Source organism: Mesoplodon mirus (genome assembly GCF_964341445.2).
Source record: "Mesoplodon mirus genome assembly, chromosome: 5".
Lineage (NCBI taxonomy): Eukaryota > Metazoa > Chordata > Mammalia > Artiodactyla > Ziphiidae > Mesoplodon > Mesoplodon mirus.
Genome location: NC_138980.1, coordinates 76,452,709 through 76,469,895, shown reverse-complemented (window position 1 = coordinate 76,469,895; position 17,187 = coordinate 76,452,709). Strand labels below are relative to the sequence as shown.

At 37.7% G+C, this 17,187-nt stretch overlaps 1 protein-coding gene across 1 annotated transcript in view; it reads left to right on the top strand.

Moving 5' to 3' along the window:
* CHSY3 (chondroitin sulfate synthase 3) overlaps nucleotides 1-17,187 on the top strand; it is a 291,067-nt gene that overhangs the window by 49,051 nt on the left and 224,829 nt on the right. The gene's annotated exons all lie outside the window — the stretch shown is intronic.

The window sequence follows — 17,187 nt, the reverse complement described above, 5'->3', positions numbered from 1 at the left end:
CCTTTCATGTGTTTGTTGGCAGTCTGTATATCTTCTGTGGAGAAATGTCTGTTTAGGTCTTCTGCCCGTTTTTGGATTGGGTTGTGTGTTTTTTGCTATTGAGCTGCATGAGCTGCTTATAAATTTTGGAGATTAATCCGTTGTCAGTTGCTTCATTTGCAAATATTTTCTCCCATTCTGAGGGTTGTCTTTCGGTCTTGTTTATGGTTTCCTTTGCTGTGCAAAAGCTTTTAAGTTTCATTAGGTCCCATGTGTTTATTTTTGTCTTTGTTTCCATTTCTCTAGGAGGTGGGTCCAAAAGAATCTTGCTGTGATTTATGTCATAGAGTGTTCTGCCTATGTTTTCCTCTAAGAGTTTGATAGTGTCTGGCCTTACATTTAGGTCTTTAATCCATTTTGAGCTTATTTTTGTGTATAGTGTGAGGGAGTGATCTAATCTCATACTTTTACATGTCCCTGTCCAGTTTTCCCAGCACCACTTTTTGAAGAGGCTGTCCTTTCTCCACTGTACATTCCTGCCTCCTTTATCAAAGATAAGTTGACCATATGTGCGTGGGTTTATCTCTGGGCTTTCTATCCTGTTCCACTGATCCATCTTTTTGTTTTTGTGCTAGTACCATACTGTCTTGATGACTGTAGCTTTGTAGTAGAGTCAGAAGTCAGGGAGCCTGATTCCTCCAGCTCCATTTTTTGTTCTCAAGATTGCTTTGGCTATTCGGGGTCTTTTGTGTTTCCATACAAATTGTGAGATTTTTTGTTCTAGTTCTGTGAAAAATGCCAGTGGTAGTTTGATAGGGATTGCATTGAATCTGTAGATTGCTTTGGGTAGTAGAGTCATTTTCACAATGTTGATTCTTCCAATCCAAGAACATGGTATATCTTTCCATCTATTTGTATCATCTTTAATTTCTTTCATCAGTGTCTTATAATTTTCTGCATACAGGTCTTTTGTCTCCTTAGGTAGGTTTATTCCTAGATATTTTATTCTTTTTGTTGCAGTGGTAAATGGGAGTGTTTTCTTGATTTCATTTTCAGATTTTTCATCATTAGTATATAGGAATGCCAGAGATTTCTGTGCATTAATTTTGTATCCTGCTACTTTACCATATTCGTTGATTAGCTCTAGTAGTTTTCTGGTAGCATCTTTAGGATTCTCTATGTATAGTATCATGTCATCTGCAAACAGTGACAGCTTTACTTCTTCTTTTCCGATTTGGATTCCTTTTATTTCCTTTTCTTCTCTGATTGCTGTGGCTAAAGCTTCCAAAACTATGTTGAATAAGAGTGGTGAGAGTGGGCAACCTTGTCTTGTTGCTGATCTTAGTGGAAATGGTTTCAGTTTTTCACCATTGAGGACGATGTTGGCTGTGGGTTTGTCATATATGGCCTTTATTATGTTGAGGAAAGTTCCCTCTATGCCTACTTTCTGCAGGGTTTTTATCTTAAATGGGTGTTGAATTTTGTCGAAAGCTTTCTCTGCATCTATTGAGATGATCATATGGTTTTTCTCCTTCCATTTGTTAATATGTTGTATCACGTTGATTGATTTGCATATATTGAAGAATCCTTGCATTCCTGGAATAAACCCCACTTGATCATGGTGTATGATCCTTTTAATGTGCTGTTGGATTCTGTTTGCTAGTATTTGTTGAGGATTTTTGCATCTATGTTCATCAGTGATATTGGCCTGTAGTTTTCTTTCTTTGTGACATCCTTGTCTGGTTTTGGTATCAAGGTGATGGTGGCTTCATAGAATGAGTTTGGGAGTGTTCCTCCCTCTGCTATATTTTGGAAGAGTTTGAGAAGGATAGGTGTTAGCTCTTCTCTAAATGTTTGATAGAATTCGCCTGTGAAACCATCTGGTCCTGGGCTTTTGTTTGTTGGAAGATTTTTAATCACAGTTTCAATTTCACTGCTTGTGATTGGTCTGTTCATATTTTCTATTTCTTCCTGAGTCAGTCTTGGCAGGTTGTGCATTTCTAAGAATTTGTCCATTACTTCCAGGTTGTCCATTTTATTGGCATAGAGTTGCTTGTAGTAATCTCTTATGATCTTTTGTATTTCTGCAGTGTCAGTTGTTACTTCTCCTTTTTCATTTCTAATTCTATTGATTTGAGTCTTTTCGCTTTTTTTCTTGATGAATCTGGCTAATGGTTTATCAATTTTGTTTATCTTCTCAAAGAACCAGCTTTTAGTTTTATTGATCTTTACTATCATTTCCTTCATTTCTTTTTCATTTATTTCTGATCTGATTTTTATGATTTCTTTCCTCCTGGTAACTTTGGGGTGTTTTTGTTCTTCTTTCTCTAATTGCTTTAGGTGCAAGGTTAGGTTGTTTACTCGAGATGTTTCCTGTTTCTTAAGGTGGGATTGTATTGCTATAAACTTCCCTCTTAGAACTGCTTTTGCTGCATCCCATATGTTTTGGGTCGTCGTGTCTCCATTGTCATTTGTTTCTAGGTATTTTTTAATTTCCTCTTTGATATCTTCAGTGATCACTTCATTATTAAGTAGTGTATTGTTTAGCCTCCATGTGTTTGTATTTTTTACAGATCTTTTCCTATAATTGATATCTAGTCTCATAGCGTTGTGGTCGGAAAAGATACTTGATACAATTTCAGTTTTCTTAAATTTACCAAGGCTTGATTTGTGACCCAAGATATGATCTATCCTGGAGAATGTTACATGAGCACTTGAGAAAAATGTGTATTCTGTTGTTTTTGAATGGAATGTCCTATAAATATCAATTAAGTTCTTCTTGTTTAATGTATCATTTAAATCTTGTGTTTCCTTATTTATTTTTATTTTGGATGATCTGTCCATTGGTGAAAGTGGGGTGTTAAAGTCCCCTACTATGAATGTGTTATTGTCGATTTCCCCTTTTATGGCTGTTAGTATTTGCCTTATGTATTGAGGTGCTCCTATGTTGGGTGCATAAATATTTACAATTGTTATATCTTCTTCTTGGATCGATCCCTTGATCATTATGTAGTGTCCTTCTTTGTCTCTTCTAGTAGTCTTTATTTTAAGGTCTATTTTGTCTGATATGAGAATTACTACTCCAGCTTTCTTTTGGTTTCCATTTGCATGGAATATCTTTTTCCATCCCCTTACTTTCGGTCTGTAGGTGTCTCTAGGTCTGAAGTGGGTCTCTTGTAGACAGCATATATATGGGTCTTGTTTTTGTATCCATTCAGCCAATCTGTGTCTTTTGGTGGGTGCATTTAGTCCATTTACATTTAAAGTAATTATCGATATGTATGTTCCTATTCCCATTTTCTTAATTGTTTTGGGTTCATCATTGTAGGTCTTTTCCTTCTGTTGTGTTTCTTGCCTAGAGAAGTTCCTTTAGCATTTGTTGTAAAGCTGGTTTGGTGGTGCTGAGCTCTCTCAGCTTTTGCTTGTTTGTAAACGTTTTAATTTCTCCATCAAATCTGAATGAGATCCTTGCTGGGTAGAGTAATCTTGGTTGCAGGTTTTTCTCCTTCATTACTTTAAATATGTCCTGCCAGTCCCTTCTGGCTTGCAGAGTTTTTGCTGAAAGATCAGCTGTTAACCTTATGGGGATTCCCTTGTGTGTTATTTGTTGTTTTTCCCTTGCTGCTTTTAATATGCTTTCTTTGTATTTAATTTTTGACAGTTTGATTAATATGTGTCTTGGCGTATTTCTCCTTGGATTTATCCTGTATGGGGCTCTCTGTGCCTCCTGGACTTGACTATTTCCTTTCCCAAATTAGGGAAGTTTTCAACGATAATCTCTTCAAATATTTTCTCAGTCCCTTTCTTTTTCTCTTCTTCTTCTGGAACCCCTACAATTCGAATGTTGGTGCGTTTAATGTTGTCCCAGAGGTCTCTGAGACTGTCCTCAGTTCTTTTCATTGTTTTTTTTTCTTCTGCTCTGCCCTAGTTATTTCCACTATTTTATCTTCCACGTCACTTATCCGTTCTTCTGCCTCAGTTATTCTGCTATTGATACCATCTAGAGTATTTTTAATTTCATTCATTGTGTTTCTAATCAATGCTTGATTCAGCTTTAGTTCTTCTAGGTCCTTGTTAACTGTTTCTTGCATTTTATCTATTCTATTTCCAAGATTTTGGATCATCTTTACTATCATTATTCTGAATTCTTTTTCAGGTATACTGCCTATTTCCTCTTCATTTGTTAGGTCTGGTGGGTTTTTATCTTGCTCCTTCTCCTGCTGTGTGTTTTTTTGTCTTCTCATTTTGCTTATCTTACTGTGTTTGGGGTCTCCTTTTTGCAGGCTGCAGGTTCGTAGTTTCCGTTGTTTTCGGTGTCTGTCCCCAATGGCTAAGGCTGGTTCAGTGGGTTATGTAGGCTTCCTGGTGGAGGGGATTAGTGCCTGTGTTCTGGTGGATGAGGCTGGATCTTGTCTTTCTGGTGGGCAGGTCCATGTCTGGTGGTGTGTTTTGGGGTGTCTGTGGACTTTTTATGATTTTAGGTAGCCTCTCTGCTAATGGGTGACGTTGTGTTCCTGTCTTGCTAGTTGTTTGGCATAGGGTGTCCAGCACTGTAGCTTGCTGGCCGTTGAGTGAAGCTGGGTGCTGGTGTTGAGATGGAGATCTCTGGAAGATTTTCGCCATTTGATATTATGTGGAGCTGGGAGGTCTCTTGTGGACCAGTGTCCTGAAGTTGGCTCTGCCACCTCAGAGGCACAGCACTGACTCCTGGCTGCAGCACCAAGAACCTTTCATCCACAAGGCTCCTCAATTTGGTATGATCCGTTGTCTATTCATGTATTCCACAGATGCAGGGTACATCAAGTTGATTGTGGAGCTTTAATCCGCTGCTTCTGAGGCTGCTGGGAGAGATTTCCCTTTCTCTTCTTTGTTCTCACAGCTCCCGGGTCTCAGCTTTGGATTTGGCCCGGCCTCTGCGTGTAGGTCGCTGGAGGGCATCTGTTCTACCCTCAGAGAGGACAGGGTTAAAGGAGCAGCTGATTGGGGCTCTGGCTCACTCAGGCGGGGCGGGGAGGGAGAGGCACGGAGGCGGGGGGAGCCTGCGGCGCAGAGGCGTGACGTTGCACCAGCCCAAGGTGCGCTGTGAGCTCTCCCGGGGAACCCGTCCCTGGATCCCGGGACCCCGGCAGTGACGTGCTGCACAGGCTCCCTGGAAGAGGGGCGTGGAGAGTGACCTGTGGTCACACACAGGCCTCTTGGTGGCGGCAGCAGCAGCCAGAGCGTCCCACGCCCATCTCTGGAGCTCCTTTAAGCAGCGCTCTTAATCCCCTTTCCTTGCGCACCAGGAAACAAAGAGGGAAGAAAAAGTCTCTTGCCTCTTCGGCAGGTCCAGACTTTTTCCCGGACTCCCTCCCGGCTAGCTGTGGCGCATTAGCCCCTTCAGGCTGTGTTCACGCCGCCAGCCCCAGTCCTCTCCCTGCGCTCCGCCGGAAGCCGGAGCCTTAGCTCCCAGCCCCGCCCGCCTTGGCGGGCAAGCAGACAAGCCTCTCTGGCTGGTGAGTGCTGGTCGGCACCGATCCTCTGTGCGGGAATCTCTCCGCTTTGCCCTACCCAGGTACGTGGGGATTTTCTTGCCTTTTGGGAGGTCTGAGGTCCTCTGCCAGTGTTCAGTAGGTGTTCTGTAGGAGTTGTTCCACGTGTAGCTGTTTTCTGGTGTATCTGTGGGGAGGAAGCTGATCTCCGCATCTTACTCTTCCGCCATCTTCCCCGGAAAGTCCCCGATAATGCTTAACCACTGATTTAAGTTATCTTTCTAGCATTTGAGGTGATGAGCAATTTATTTCTCTGAAAATTGTCTATACTTAATGGATATCACATTATAGTTTAATCAGTGTTGTTATGTATTGGTGTATATTTTACAGAATTACTCTATCGTTCAAAAGAGGTATCTGTGGGTCAGTGGAAGTAAATGGATGCCATTGTGACAGGTCTTTTCCTATTTTCTTATAAAATGATACTTCAAAAAATTTACTTTGTACCTGTACACGCAAACACGCACATAAACATACGCATGAAGTTAAGAGGTGGCATAACCAGGGTTAAATAAGTTGGTACAACTTTGAGACTGGAGTTTTCGAGTCAGTATAAATACCACTGTATTAAAAGTAGTTGATACTACTTATGTTTTCAAGGTAATGATTTACTCATTAATGTTTAATGCTTAAACATTACTTAATGTAATTAAGTGGATCATGTTTTATGATGCATATTTTCTTCAACTAAGCATCAGATAATTGTAGTTAAGTATAGTGATTGCATGCTAAACACATTTTCTTGCTCTTTGTAGACATTTAATTTAAAATACTGTAAGAACAACTATCAGTTATTTTCTTTACCTCTGAATGAACTCAGGCCTGAATAGAAACTTTATCCTAAAGAATTTAATTCATTTCTCTTTACACAGAGGACATAGAATTTCAAAGCATGATGTAAGTGGATTTGCAAGATTCTTTGGAGTAGAAAATATATCCTCCTCCCCAATTTAAATTTCTTTTATTCAGCAGCGGAATCATGTTGGTAAGGTATTCTTAGTGCTTTTTCTGCAATAGCTAACAGTCAGCCAGAGATATAAGCTTGAACAAAATGTTCTACTTTAATTCATTAAGGCAGTTTCGGTTGAATCAAGGGGGAAAAAAGAACTTACAACCAATGACTAGTGAAGCATTATGCATGTATTTATTTGTTGAATAAATAAAATGAATGCTGCACTTCTTTCAGTTTCTCCAACACTCCAAGCTATTTCCTGTCCTCGGTTCTTGCCACATACTGTGCCTCTGCCTGTGAAGAGGCTCCCAAGTTTGCAAAGCTACCTCCTTCTCATCCTTTAGATTCCCACTCGGAGGTCATCTTCTCAGATTGGCCTCATTTGACTACTGTATTTAAAGTAGATCTTCAGTTACAACTTTTGTTTGCTTCTTTCTTAAGACTTATTACAGCTTGTAATTGTAACTGTGGACTGTGGACTCATTTTTTGTCTGTCTTTTCCACTGGGCTGTAAGCAGCTTGAGATCATTGAAAATACTTGTCTTGTAAACATTTGTATCATCTGAGCCTAGAAGGACTGACACACAGGAAGTACTCAATATATATATTTGTTTGACTTCAGAGTTGGATGGATGGATGGATGCATGGATGCATGGATGCATGGATGAGTAGCTGAATAATAAGTACTCGGGTTGAAAATGTTTACAGAGAGAGATCTTAAATGGCATGCTAACTAATGCTTATATCAGATCTTAAATGGCATGCTAAATAATGCTTATATTTGATCATTGGTGAGGAACAGGGAACCCCTCAGAGTAATTTTATATTTATCTAAGCTATTTGAGTGAAATTGGACTAATCGAGCTGGAGCATTATGTGGCTTGTGTCATTTTTCCTGAGATGCTGTGCTTTACATACACTATTAGTGTGACTTGGTTGACACTACAGATATAATTTTCTTTGTATAATGGTGGACATACTTTTTCTCCTTTTTGTAAAAAAAGACATAACTTGTGGGTATAATATGATTAATAATGCAACCAGCTACCCTAGGCTGTAAAGCCACACTGCCAGAAGTCATGCTGTGATTTGAACTTGGTAAATGTCTAAACTTGATGATACATAGGGTGGCATTGGGAAGAAAAGAGAATTGATGTATGGAACTCTAAATTATTATTGTTAAGTATCAGTGTAAATCCCTCTGCTATGCCAGATAAATATAAGAATTTGGCAGTTCTTTTCCATGAAGCTAGAAAATTAAAGTTTATTGCAGTATGTACCTATAAAATGTATACTTAGCACATTCCTTGGTGTTCTTTTTAAAAATACATGAAAACATTTAGAAGAAAATGGAATATTTGGAATTCAAAGGGAATGTACTGAACAGGTCCAAGAGATTGAAAATGAGAAGTTTTCAAAATTACTCTTTTCTCTAATTTATACTAAGATGAAAGTAACTCTGCATGTATTTTAATTTTAATAATAAGGTAAGAAACTGTGCATTTTAGATTTGGCATCATTTTACAGAGAAAGATAGTAGATATTTAGTATGTTATTTAATTAGTCAAAATATAATAAGTTGTTTTAAGACATGCTGTTTTGAAGATATCCAAAAATAATAATAAAATGTATGCGGTTGGTTCTTAATTTAATTTTATTTTCACATGCTACTCATTTAGTTTTATAAATTTCAACCATTGATTAATAAAAGACTAGCATTAGGGCTTCTCTGGTGGCACAGTGGTTGAGAGTCTGCCTGCCGATGCAGGGGACACAGGTTTGTGCCCCGGTCCGGGAGGATCCCACATGCCGCGGAGTGGCTAGGCCCGTGAGCCATGGCCACTGAGCCTGCGCGTCCAGAGCCTGTGCTCTGCAACGGGAGAGGCCACAACAGTGAGAGGCCCGCAAACCGCAAAATAAATAAATAAATAAATAAATAAAAGACTAGCATTAGAATACTCTGTACTGTAAGTTGAATTGTTTATTACATTATATTACCAGGCTGTGAGCTAGGCAAGTTTTTTAACGTATATAGATACAGCAACTCTTCAAGTTAGTATTATTACCTCTGTTTTACAAATGAGAAAACTGTGACTTAGAGAAGTTATTGGTCTAAAGCCGTATTGCTAAAAAATTGCTGAGTCAAGTTTATCTTCTTTCAAAGCCCAAATTCTTTATGCTGTATCACATTGCTTCTAGAAAATATCTTTAGCAATTTAAAATAATATTTAGAGATATTGTTAGTGTAGTTTATACTTTCCATTTCTTTAGTCATTTATAAGAAGTGACCAGGCACTGAACTGAGAATTAGAAATAGTCTAAAATTATGCATGAAACCTGTCCCCAAGGACCTTATTTTGGTAAAGTGAGATTGTTGCTAGTGGCTGTAAATTTCTGTACATGCTTGGGCTCTACTGGGAATTTAGCTACACTATTTCATCTCTATCTAATTCAAACTGTGGAAGGACTGCTTCCCCTAGAGCAACTCTCCGTGTGCCTTGTTTAACCAACAATGACTAAATCATTCTGGCAGGAGACAGATTTTCCCTTATGAATCAGGTTCGAATTTCAACTGCATTAAAATAGGTAATTTGAACAAAAAGATTTTCAGTGTTGCCTGCTACCTATGGAGTAAATCTCCATTAGTTAGATTGACTTTAAAAATACATCATCAGTCTCTAAATGTAAAAACATTGCAAATTGTCTCTAGATTACCACTCTGAGCCCTCAAATCCGAAAGGCCAGTTATCTACTTCCTTATTCCCTAAATTTGCCCTGGTGGTTATTGACACTAATCGTTTCCTGTAGGGTTCTCTGTGCTTGGAGTGTTTTTGCTGCTTTGGCAAATCCTACTCGTATTTCATGTCTGGCTCAAGTCAACTTCCTTGGCAAAGGCATTCTCAACTGTTCCCATCCCTGTTAATCATCCCTTCCCAGAATTCTTTTAGCCCATATTGTTTCACAGTTCTTTGTTCCCTAACCTGCTGTATGCTCATTCATCTCTATCCTCAGTGTGTGACTATATTTTCAAATAGGTTGTAAACATCTGATGATCAGGGATCATATCATACATTTTGTTTGTTTTTGTAACACCTAGCTGGGACTTCAGACACAACTGGCATTTAATGCATGTGGGTTCAATTAATAAACCCAATTACTAGGTGAGGGTTTGTAATTTCTAGTGATGATCAGCTATAGTTACTTAACTCCTTTCAAGGTGAAACCTAATTAGACTAGGACTATTTCATCAGCACTGAGCATTTTGGTAGGAAAAGATTTTACCTTTGAGAACAAGGGGGAAATTTTAAGCAGAAATCTTTACTTGCTACCATTCGTTGTCAATCACTATGAAAGAGAGGGCCCAGGGCACAAATTTTTTAGCTGTAAGGAATCTGCAGTGAAAGAATTTGTAATTATACTTGGTTTGATACTTTAATTTTGAAGGTTCACAAAAGTGTAATTGTTTCAATTTAAACATGAGAAATCTCATGTTGAAATCCATTAAAATCTTAATTGAACGTAAGATGTGCTTATAACATCATCATTGCCAACATGTGGACTGTCATATTGTTCCATTCAGCCGAATTGTCTCTCTGACAGTGTCATCCTGGGCTGTATGCTTTTGTGTTTGTTTTTGCCTTTAACTAGATAATAAAGCTCAAATGTGTCTAATTTCCCATAATAATCCATTGTCAGGGTGCCATCTGTAAACTTGTATATTTCATATTTTTCCAATCTTTTTATGATCTGAGTAACAATATGTATACCATAGAGTAATACTCCCTTTTATTTAACCCAATACTTAGCTTTAGGAATTACCACTAAAGCTGAGTGTTGCATAGGGGATGGGGAGAGGAGTTCCTCAGTGCCTGAGGTGAACAGTGTTCTACTCATATGTGCCTATGATCGCTCCCTCTCAACTGGAGTGACCTCTAACTGTCCATTCATTGCCTCTTCCTAAAAGGGAGAGATACTCCTATGCATATTTGTTGTTTTATTTGTGTTTAGTATTTTAGTTCATGTTCACCTTTGAAATAACAACAAAATGTATTTTTTCATTTAAATTCAGAATTTATTAAAAGTTCTAGCCATACCAATATCAAAACAAACTAAGAAAAGCCCAGTGTCTAAACAGACTTCAGGGTTCTAGAAAGATAAAAGGATGGAAAATCATGCAAGAGAGAGGGGATGACTTGAGGACACTTAACCCCTGTCCCTGGAATGTTTCCCTTCCCACTTTCTATTTCTAGTATTCCAGGATGTGCCGAAACAAGCCCAGTTTAGTCCTCTCAGCCTGTATATATATATATAGAAGGAGTTATCCTGATGTTTTTTCATAACCTAAAATTCTTGATTAGTAGTAGCCCTTATTAGCTCATTAAAACTCTTCACATCTGTTTCAGGAGCTCTGTCCTGGGAAATCTGCACCATGAAAGCATCTACTGGCCTATTTCTGCAGTCGTGTTGTGTGTGTGTATATCTGTGTGTCTTGATGAATACGGGAAAATGCCTCACAATTGGACCCTTTACGGACACTTCCCTCACTCAGAGCCTGAACTGTAATAGACAAGAAATAAGTAGGGAAACTCTCCTCTTTGTTCTTCTCCCAGTGTCCGGTTCTTAGGTTTGGCCATCTTATGTGCTCTCAGGTGCCTGCGTACCCTAATTGCCTGTCTTAGTTGTGTGCCCGGTGTCTTCTCATCTTCTCTGTCTTGTAGGCCTGTCTAGCTTGCCCTGCCCTTTTGTCCCATGTACTACCCTGTTCCTTCTTATATGACCTTTAGCCCACTGACTGGGCCTTGTGAGGACTCACCCATCCTTTCTCATCTTATGATGAGTCTCATGCCTTCTGTTGCTCTCACACTGTAGTTCTAAGTCTCTCACGTGATGCTGCCTGCTCCTCCATCCCCTCTGAGGGCTCTTGCATTACATGCCTCTCTTGTGAGTTCTTTTTCAGCTCTCGTGTTTATGATCCTGCCTGTACCAAGCATGCCTTATCAGGAGTTCAGCCCTATCAGCCATAATTGTTGATTCGTATCATATTACTCAGTGTAAGATCATCTGCTTTCCAAAAAGAGTTTATTCCTGTTTTATTTCTTCTAATTTTATTACACCTTTTATGAAGAAATTTAAAGAGAATCTAGAATCCTATCGTACTCCCAGCTTAGCTTTCTCTAACTGCACATTCAAATGAACTGAGCAAATTTTCCCGATTTTTATATGTCTCTGAATTATATTCCTGTATGACTAGCTACTTTCTGAAGATAAAACTCTTGTTCTTGTTCTAATGAATATAAACTGTTTCTTTTTAAATAGTTGCTAAATTTTTGAGTTAATTTAAAATGTAATGTAGTTTCTTCAGGATTTAAAAATTACTATTTTTTCTCTCTGTGTCTGTCTTTCAAATACCCATGGCTGTTTGGTATGATTTCTGTTAGAAATTTTCAGCAGTCTGTACTGTCATTTTGTAAAATCTCCTTTCTTCCATTTTTACAGGCAGTGCTTTGATTAAAGGCCTCATTACCTCTCCTGGAGGAATGATGAGCTGCATTCTCACAGTCCATCCCCTCTCCAAATGATTGCTTGTACAGTAATCTTTCTAAAATGTGTCATTCTGGATAAGGTGTTTTATGCTTAGGGTTCTTCAATGTCTCCCTATTGACAAAAACCAGACTTTACAGCAAGATCTGCCCCTGCTTGCATTCTCAATAAAAATTACCCTACTTGCTGTAAAACCCAAACCATTTGTGTTTTCTCTTAGAATGATATGCTGTTACACAACACTATGACTTTTTATATGCTGGATCCTCATTCTGGAACGCTTTTATTTTGTCTATTTGGCAAATTCCTATCTGCCCTGCATTCTTAATAGATTGACCACCCCTGAACTTTTTGTAGTTGTAAAAATAACTTATTAGCCCAAGTAACTAGATATGAAATGTTAGAAATATATTTCATCAAATATATTTTGGAGCAAATGGGATTTCCTGGCACACAGCTTCTTTCTAGTAGTCCTTAATCTGAAGGGATGCCTTTAAGTTGTTGATGCCTTTTATACTGATCTGGTTTCACTCCTGCCTGGATCTCCTGAATCACGTACAAGGGATGGAATGTGCCAGTCTGGGTGTTCAGATTATTACCACAGAATGGGGAAACTAACTAGCCCTTATGTGGACTGACTCTGGCTTGGTGATGCTGTTACCCTTAATAAGGATTGGACCAGTCAGAGGAACAGTAATTCCAATTGAAATGTTTAAAATGTGTTTATGCTCTCTCTTCCCCTCCAGTGCTCTTGATACAGTTATTTTGCTCATCTTTAAACTAGGATTCTGAAGCACCAGAATCTTTTAAGTTATCTCTGGTGAAATAAAAGTACCATGGTTGAGAATAAAAAGCAAAGGCCCCTGTGTACTTAACGGTTCTTCAGGGCTGTCAAGTTGGGTAGTTGGTGCACTGCCTAGAGATTCTAGAGAAACTGCCTGGTGCCGCTGCAAGGGGTGGCCCTGGGAACAGAAAGCTGAGCAGGTTTCTCTTCATTGGGTGTCCAGATGGGCAGCACAGCAGACGATGAAAGAATCACATCTGCTTTTACAGATTTCATGCCACTGCAGAGAGGCCTGTGTTCTTTTTGTAGAAAGGATCTAAATTTATAATTTATACTGGAAAATATGTTTTTGGCATAAAATAGAGTGTAGAGAAGTAATGTCAGGCATGATGATATTTAAAATCTAGTTAGACTGTTTCTTTCATTGTTTCTCATATCATAGCATCTACTCAGAACTTTAGCTTTCAAACTATATATAATTATTACTTAAAAATGGTTACTTCATAATTTATGATATGACAAAATGACTTCTCCATGACCCTAAGTTTCTAAAGGAAGCAGCAAGTTGCAAAATGTAAGCAAAGCATTGATTATAAGCTGATTGTCAAGGTCTTTAATGTGAAGATAGTATTTTAATGCAATAATGAATTATTAATTACTTCATATGTAACAAAATTATTTCTTTGAAAATGTATCTATGATGGTCAACTCTAAATTTTAAATAGAAAGCACTTTCTCTAAGATGATTATTTGATGATTTTTTTCATTTTATAAGCCATTTTTGGCATAGACTATATGTCATTCTGTGAATATTTAAATAATATTTTCCTTTGAAGCTTTCCATGTGTTCTGCATAGTGAGGCATCAGTATAATGAAGAACTTACTTTTGAACCATCTTCCTTCTGAGATTTCTCTTTGGTGATAATGCTGATGACAATGATGATGATGATAACAGATAGTTATTGTGTGAAATTTGAACTCATATTTTATGCAAGTCGGTGTTCCAAGTATTTTGTGTAAAGTCCTTACATGGATTAAATAAGATAGGTTCTGAGGTGGTTGCCATCATTCTCCTCTTCACACAGGTAAGGAGACCGAAGCATGGAGAGCTGAAGTGACTGGCCCAGGTTAGTAAGTGGCTGCAATTAGAGTTGCATCCCAGCTGGTCTGACCCAATTTGTTCTGTGTATGAAAAAAGATAAAATGAGAGCTTCTCTGATTGAAATTAGGGGCACAGCCAAGATCCAGTTGCACAGCGTCCTTCCAACATCTGTAGGTTCAGTTCAATAATTTGAATTGAGAGACTTGTCCAAACTGTTTGTTTTGGAAATTAAGACACTGCTGAAGAGACAGACTGAGTGGCTGTCACGTGCTTTCCCTGCGTCACATATCAGTAGTCAGTTAGGAGTAGAACCTCATGACTGCAAATCAAGCATTGTTTCTGCTACATGATTTGCCCTAAGATTTTGTTTTACTTTAATGCAACTTGTGTGTGTGAGGCACAAGACATTTATTAATTCAACATCTATCAAATATTTGTCCATTTACCTAATGTGCACCAGGACCATCTCTTTCTCCTTTAGAGTTGACTTAGACACTTAATAAGGCTGATCAGTAGTTAAGGGCTTTTTAGAGGCTGAATTCACTGGCTCAGATGCCTGAAGCCATTACAGTAGCTCTCCTTGGTTTGGGCAAGAGGGCACTTGAAGAGACCTGTGTCAGGACTGAAACAATTGGCTGGAGTTTCATCTTGTTCAAGAATGCCTGCTGTTTTATTTGCTCTCTTTTTGGTACAACAGTTGGTTTGAAAATGTCTCTGTCTTGGAAGCCCACAGCTGTTAGAAATGAGCCCTGGAGGTCTCACAAAGAAGAAAGATGTGATTAATTTGGAGTTAGAATCAGTCTTTTATGAACTGGAAATTGTAGTGATAGGCAGAAAATTCCCGAGGAAGAAATCTGGAACTTGGCCACACAGAGTACTACCTTAAGTAGTTTGAAGAGCCAAATGAACCTTTTTCCTCCCACCATCAACAGATGTGGCATCTTTTTAACTTATCTCCTCCCTTTGGTTTCAGATTGTATTCTCATAGTCAACTTCATTCAGTAACCATCTCATATTCAATGAACTTTCCAGATTCTTACACATTACATTTGGATGATAGCACACTGGTTGATTTTATCTGTGTTCTGTTACTAATTCAGGTATTTCCACTATTAAAGCTGTACACCTGAAACTAACATGACACCGTAAATCAACTATATTCCAGTTAAAAAAAAAAAAAAAACAGAAAAAACAAAACTGAGGTGACCATCCAATGAGCAAATACCTACAGAGCTTTCAGGGCCCAAGCAGGCCAAATTCTAGCTGACTGCCTCACATCCTTGGAAACTGGGGATTCCTAAAGTTGAACCTAAATACAAACCTTTTTCAAGAAAAAAAAAAAAAGCCACCCTGCCAGAAAGAGGGAGATTCAAGGATACATGGCTTTTGCACTTATTTTAGGAGTTTAGTCATCACTAAACTTGCTATGAGAACTATGAGATGACATATATATATATACATATATATATTTCTATATGAGTATATTGCTGGGATATTGGTTAACTAGGGTTAAAGATATTTAAAAGTCTTTATGGATTATCTTACTCATTCTAAAACATAATTCTCTTTTAGTAAGTAAGAGTATAATGCAAAAGTAAACAAATTCTAAATATTTAGGGTGACATGCTCCATTTTTTGTAACATGGAGCATGGTGTTTCCCTCTGAACTATTTGAGGAACACTGGGGACTTTGAAAAAAGGTAAAGTCTGTAAATTATAAAAAGTAAAATAAGCAAATACATAGTGATTTGAGCTCTGTAATCATTCCTGCCCTGGTTTCATATTTAACATTCCAGTGATTGTACTTACATACTTGCTGTAACAGATGTCCACTAAAAGTCACAGTGAATTTTCTTGAAACATTAGAATCAAATGTTATAAAAGGTGATGGTTGAATCAAGAGTATCTGAGGACCTTGCCTTTTTTGGAAATTGTATTCCTTTAAAAATATTTAGTATAGAGTTTTCTGATTGGAAGACGTACATGTACATAAAACTCTTCACACATAGATCTTTGATTTTAATGGTGGGATTTCAGGCTATGTATATAATGGTTTGTAGAGGGAAGACAGTAGCAGATTTTTAGGAACTGGCTACTCTAGGGATTTTAACCTCATGATCAAGAACTCTTTATAGTAACATGAAAAAGATTTGTTAAAAAGAAGAGCAAAATAAATCACTTTGTTTTTCTTATGACAGTCTCTGTAGGTAGCTCCCTTGAGCAGTTCATAAAAAATATCTAAAAGTTTCTCCTTTGATTTGTTGAGAAAGCAACTTCCTTGCTTATTAGGTATAGATAAGTTAGATATATTATTCTATATAAGTAACATTTTCTTGTTTATTTTAGTTTTGCTTTTTTTGTTTCACATGTTAGTCTAACATTTTCATTTAATTTATGTTATTTATTTGAGTAACTACTATTCAAGGTACTGCTTGCTAGGTGTATTTCATATATATATATATGTGTGTGTGTATATATATATATATATATATATATATATATATATATGTGTGTGTGTAATACCTTTACTCTGCAAAGGAACTACTTAAGGTAGGACTTATTAACCCTGCTTTACTTACCAAAAAAACCAAAGCTCAGCTAATTTTAAGTGAAGTGATGTTCCAAAGGTCATGCAAGAAATGATATTGTGGCAATCCAAACCCCAAGTCCCTTTGCCCCAAAGATCACACACTTTTCATGGTACCACACCAACCTCCAAGGACAAAATGAATCCAAAAAAAACCAATTTCAAGGATAGATTATATTTTGAACTACTGATTAACAACAAAATGATAAAGTATAAGAAAGCTTTTAAGGACAGTGCCTTATTTGGACACAGATTACTTGGGAATAACTGCCCCTGTGAGTCCTTGCTGCTCACCACTGACAGCTCCAGACAAAGCAGTCCTTTGTGTATGTACTGGGTCTTTATTAAGTAAATTAAGTGTACATTTGTCTAATGTCACCCAAAGCGGGTTTAAGTTATCTTTAAGACAGTTTTAACGATGTAGGCAGACAATAAATACAATATGGTTCATCAAAATCTAGAAAAAGAATGCAATGAACATACCATTGAAGCAGGTATCTGCATTTCTATGGTAATTATCCCCCTTAAGTAAGTTAAATATTCTTTTACTTTGGGGGGAAATAAAAGATTGAAAAGTATCATTTTTATTATGACCATAAAAGTTTCAAAGATTGATAATGATAAGATGATCTGTACTACAATTTTAATTTGAAAGAAATATTTTAACAACATGTATGGAAATGTCACACCATTACCTTGATTTTGGCATG